The sequence below is a fragment of the Ammospiza nelsoni genome, chromosome 15, assembly GCF_027579445.1.
Source record: "Ammospiza nelsoni isolate bAmmNel1 chromosome 15, bAmmNel1.pri, whole genome shotgun sequence".
NCBI classification, from domain to species: Eukaryota; Metazoa; Chordata; class Aves; order Passeriformes; family Passerellidae; genus Ammospiza; species Ammospiza nelsoni.
In genome coordinates, this window is record NC_080647.1 from 15,155,260 (window position 1) to 15,160,544 (window position 5,285).

A 5,285-nucleotide genomic window follows, 5' to 3' on the forward strand; every position below is an offset into this window, starting at 1 on the left:
GACACTCCCATTTTGCAGATCAGTGACAGATTAAACCCTTCTCTTCCCCTGCCCTGCTGTGTGCCCGTGCCAGGGCTGGCTGTCCCGGGAGGAGCCCTCCCTGCAGCAGAGGTGACAGCATGGCCACCGTGCCTGGCTCTGACATTCTGTGTGAATCTGTGGCTGGAGCTGGGTTCTGCTGCCTCCCCCAGCCACCCCAGAGCCCTGGAGTGGTGCCCCAGCTGGCAGCAGAGGAGCACAGGGTGCAGAGCTGCCCCATGCCCTGGGCACTGGCATTTTTCAGGAGAGGCACAGAGACACTTGGCCCTAAGCTGAGACATGTCTGTCTTTGAGGACACTTTGTGCTTGAGTGGGGCTCCGGGCCCTTGTGTGGAGCTGGGGACACTCTCGTGGCCTTTGAGCAGTGTGTGCTGGGTTCCCACCTTACCCAGAGCTGTCGATGCTGTTCCTCACACAGAGCCACCCACAGCACAGGAGGTCGCTGTCCAAGCACGCCCAGGTAAGTCTCCTCCTGTGGTCCCTGTCCCCGAGGTGATGGCTCTGTGTGTCAGTCAGTGACACTGTCCCTGTCCCTGTGCTGCCTGGGGAGGAGCCTCTCTGCCCACCCTGCATCCCGAGGAGCCCTGCAGGGACTGAGCAGCTTCTGGGGCCAGGAGGGCTCTGCAGCAGCCCCAGCTGTGAGCACAGTGGAGGGCAGGAGGATTCTGCTGTCGCTGGGACCGACCCTAAAGGAGCACACAGAACTTTGGCAAAGGGTTCCTGCCGGGCATCCAGCCCCTGCCCCGCTGGTCCTGCTCCAGCTGCTATAACTGTCGGTCCCTGAAGAAGCGGAGTAAGTGAAATGAAAGTCCTTAAGGTGCTAGTCACACATTCCTATCTTTTGTCTTTTTTTTTTTTCTTTTCTTTTTTCTGGTTTTTCCTAATAGCCTGTCTCCCTCTCTCGAGTCACGTGGAGAAAAGATGATGTACTCCATGGCATAGCTGACAGTACTGAATCAATGACAACAGTAGTTGGTTAACAGTGTTTCTTCCAAGGAGACATATATTTTTAATAAACAGAGAGTTGCAAAGAACTCTTGTCTTTGAGACCTTCTTGTAGAGTCCTTCATTGTGTACCAGATCTGGTTTTTTTGGTGCTGGTGTTAGCAGTTCTTCATATGGTCTCTTTATGGCAAACTGGAATGTTGACACTTGTTTAGGGGGAAAAAAATAGCCTTTTTTAGTATAAAAGGTGATACCTGAGAACTTGCCTAGTGGAAAAAGGAAATGTAAAAAAAAAATAGAAAATAAAAGAAAGGAAGTGGGCTTATTTAGAGCTGCAACTCAGCCACTGAAAAGTGCTTTTGGTTGGGTTGTTTTAAGCCAGGTCAAGTCTGGCCTGATGACACAACACCATAATGTATTCTGGATCATGGCTTGAATTCTGGGGAGGTTGCTTTACAAATAATAGGGTCTGTGGGCTGCTATATAATTGTTCTTGTATTGGATATAAAGACAACAAAGCACATACATAGTCCAGCTAATACAGAGCTTCTTTTTACAGTTTTAACATGCTGTTTAAATATCAGAAGTTGTAAGGACAACTGGTATAACTTTTTTAGTACCTTCAAATGCAAAGAAAAGGAGTGTTCACTGAGACAAATGTGGTTAGAGGAGTGTCACAGTACTCTTGTGCCTGAATCTGCTTTGTCATTTAGCTGAGCTGAAGGGGTTTGGTTTTTAAATACTCAATTTCTTTTTTAATTTCAAACTGCACAGAAGAGAAGCAAATTATGATTTCAGGAGAACAAGGATATTGTACCCACTGAGCATGGGCATACAGTTTGCTGACTGTTGAGTTTGTGAAGCTCACTGGACAAATTCAAAACCATTTAGAAACTCCTTTAACTGATCAGATCAGCAGCCTGGTGGTGGTGGTTGTCCACAAAACAGCAGAAGATTCAGCAGTTGCTAAGCAGACCTGATGCTAGAATTACCACTGTCAAAATCAAACTTTGCTTACATGCTGACAGATGTGGAGCCAGGGATGAAGCAGCACAGAAATATCCTCTGTTGCTGCTCTGCCCAGCCCATGTGGGGCTGCAGACACCCCTCCCATGGCCTGTCCTGAGCTCCTGTGTCACCTCATCTGCTGTGACAGCAAAACATCCAGGCTCCAGGGGGAGAGGAACACAGGGTTATCTTCTCAAATAAACCCTGGCACTGCTGTGAGGCAGAACAACCTCTGGAAGAGAAACACCATGTGAAGAGAAAGAGGGTGGCTTGGAGAAGGAACTGGCTCTGTTAAAGCTGTAACCACCCATTTTCCTGGCTAAGGATAAGTTGCAAAGTCCTGGCCCAGAAAATAGCAGAGCATTGTCCTGAAAATGCTCCTGTGCAGTTGTGAAATGTAGGAGCTGGTTCTTTTCTCTCCTAAGATGTCCTGCTAAAGCTGCCTGCAACAGGCATGAAACTAATCTGCCCTAAGACACTTCTAGAAAATTAGACTGTAAGCTGCTTGTGCTCTAGAGAAACATGTCTGTGCTTCTGTCTGCAGCTCTGGGTAATTAGCTGTCTTAGCTAAGCAGGAGAGCACAGGTTGTGCTGTGAGGCTACTGGAAGAGGGGCCTTAAAGGAATGTAATTAGAATTTTCTCCAAATTATTTTCCCCATTGATGGAGCTGTCTTAGATACGCCTGTTGTTGCTAATGATGCTTGGCAGCACAATCTTCAAGAACTGCTGTTCTCTGCTTTCCTCAGGCTGTCACAGCAGGATTCATGGCACTGAAGCATCTGCTGTGAAGCAGGTAAAGTTATCATATTGTCAAAGGTGTCTCTTTCTTTCAAGAATCCTTGGGTACCTTGACCTTCAGTGTTTATTTATATCCCTTGCCTCCAAATGAGGGTCATTTGTTTACCCTTAGGGTTTTTAACCCTAAGGGAAAACATTACACATAGTTAGAGACAATCAGTGCAGCATGTCTGAATGGTACCAGCACGTGTGAGCACCTCTGGGACCTGCAGGACCTGCTTGGGACCACACCTGACTCAGCACAGGGCGACTCTGGAATTTCCTCCCCTGGTTACAGTGCACTGCTTGACAAAAGCTCCTGCCCAATCCTCTAATGAGCTTCAGCCCTCTTCCAAATTACCTTCATTTCTGATTACTGTGACCACTATTAAGTGTGAGTGGCCAGGCCAGCTCCCCTTCCTGTCCTGCCTCTCCCAGGTGCTCAGTGCAGCCCCAGGAGTGGGAGCAGAGCTCTCTCCCCAGTGCCTGCTGGGAGGTGCACCCTCAGTGCAGGGCTGTGGAGAAGCCCTGCTCCTGCTGCTCTGGGTGAGAGGTGGTGCAAGGGGCTCCAGGGCTCAGCAGCTGGGCTGGGATCCTCTCTGCCCTGTCCTTTCCCAAATCTTCTCAGCAAGGACGTTTTTCCCAGGGCAGGCTGCCTGCCCCATCAATCCCAGGTGTTGGTTTGGACTCAGCCAATTCACACTGCAATTCCCTCATGCCTGTGCACTGCTGCTCCTCCACAAATGGTTAAAAAGTCAAATTAGGGGCAAAAAAGGGCAGAAAATACTGGCTAGGGAAAAGGGAGGGAAGTTTGTGATGTCCTGCCCTGGAGGATCCATCTGTGCTCTCAGGAGCAGGGAGGGCTCTGCAGCACAGAACCAGTGTCCAGCACACCCTGGAGCTCCCACAGTGATGTGTAAATAGGAAAGTACAGCTGCAATGCCACCCTCTGGAGCCCTCTGGGCACATCCAGGGATGAGCACACAGCTCTGAGCTGAAAGAGAACAGGGATCAATGAAAAGGTAAGAATAGGGGAGGAATGAACAGCTCTGTTATTTTTTTACAGGTCAGCTGTTGCTGGTTTAGAAAACATTTATAAACCACAGTCACCCTCGATGGAGTGCTGAACTGTAAAGCACATTTAGCCTGGACCAGTCTGCATCTGGACCAGAAAACACCTGCAAAGGTGTGATTGCACACAGACAACCTACAGGGAACAGCCACTGGAAATGGCTAATTACAGTCTGATTCAACTAGGAGAGGAATTCTTGCCCTACTTAAACCCTTTGGTAAATATTAAGCCTGGAATAAAATGTACTGTGTAAAAATGTGCAGGAAGAGATGAGTGCTATCAGCAGAGTCTGAAACTTTTCTGATCCGGGCTCTTCAGGGCTGTGTGTAGCATAAAAGAAATCAGAGTATCTGCAAGGAAAAAATTCAAACCATTCTGGCTGTAGGCAAACCCACACTTAGTGTTTGCTGCCTTCTATGGCTGTATATAATTACCTCCTTGCACTTGCTGGGCAAGCATGACCTTTCTGAGCAGGTACAGTGTGACACCTTTACCTGTTTATGTGTGTGCAAGTCAGAACTGAGCAGCAATTACAGCCAGCCCAGCAGGCTCCAAGGAGATTCTGCAGGCAGGATGGAAACCTTTGAGTTTGTGGCATCATTTAGAGTCCCCCAGTGCTGTGATGCAGCATGGATCTCCAAACCTGTGACTCCAGAAAAATTTTCTGTTTCATCTGAGACCTGGATTTTTTACAGATTTAAAGGTATTTCTTGGTTAAACAGGCAGCACACTGTGCATTACAGATCTGAAAGCAGTGTCTCAGAGACCCAAACTAGGCCTGGTGAACTGATTTAAGCTGACCATGAAATGGAGAATTGACACTAAGCAGATCCATGCTCCTGTAAAGGAGCTCCCTCCTGGGGTCCCAGTGTCACCACCCCAGACTGGGACCAGAGGCCCTTTGCAGTGGCAGCTCCAGTGACCCAGTGGGTCCTTGTTGGGCTCCCTGCACACCCCACACTCACACACAGAGGATTCCCCACTGGCTCAGCCCCAGCTTTCCACAGCCACATCCCAGATGTGCTCAGACTTGCTGAGCACCTGCCCGGCCCAGGGCTCAGGAGCCCTCCCAGCACTGCCAGGGACAGCTGCAGCTTCTCCCTGAGCTCAGCACTGCTGCTTCTTCTATTCCAAGGGACTGTGAAACCAGCAAATAGCTCTGGATTCTTGTCCCCACTGAAATGGACTGGAAACTAAACAATCTGATAAATATTTATGCAGCAAGGCAGCTATGACAACCAGAGGAGATGGAATACTTTTTAAAGACTTTCATTGTGCTCATTGCCATTTGCTACTAAAACCAGATATTTAAACCAACCTGTTACACAACAGCAGAGGCATCTCATGTAAAACTTAAATATTTATTTCTAACTGTTAAAAAGCTCCAGAGAATGAAAATTATTCCCTAGAGGAAAACAATTACATTTATTGAATAAACACTTC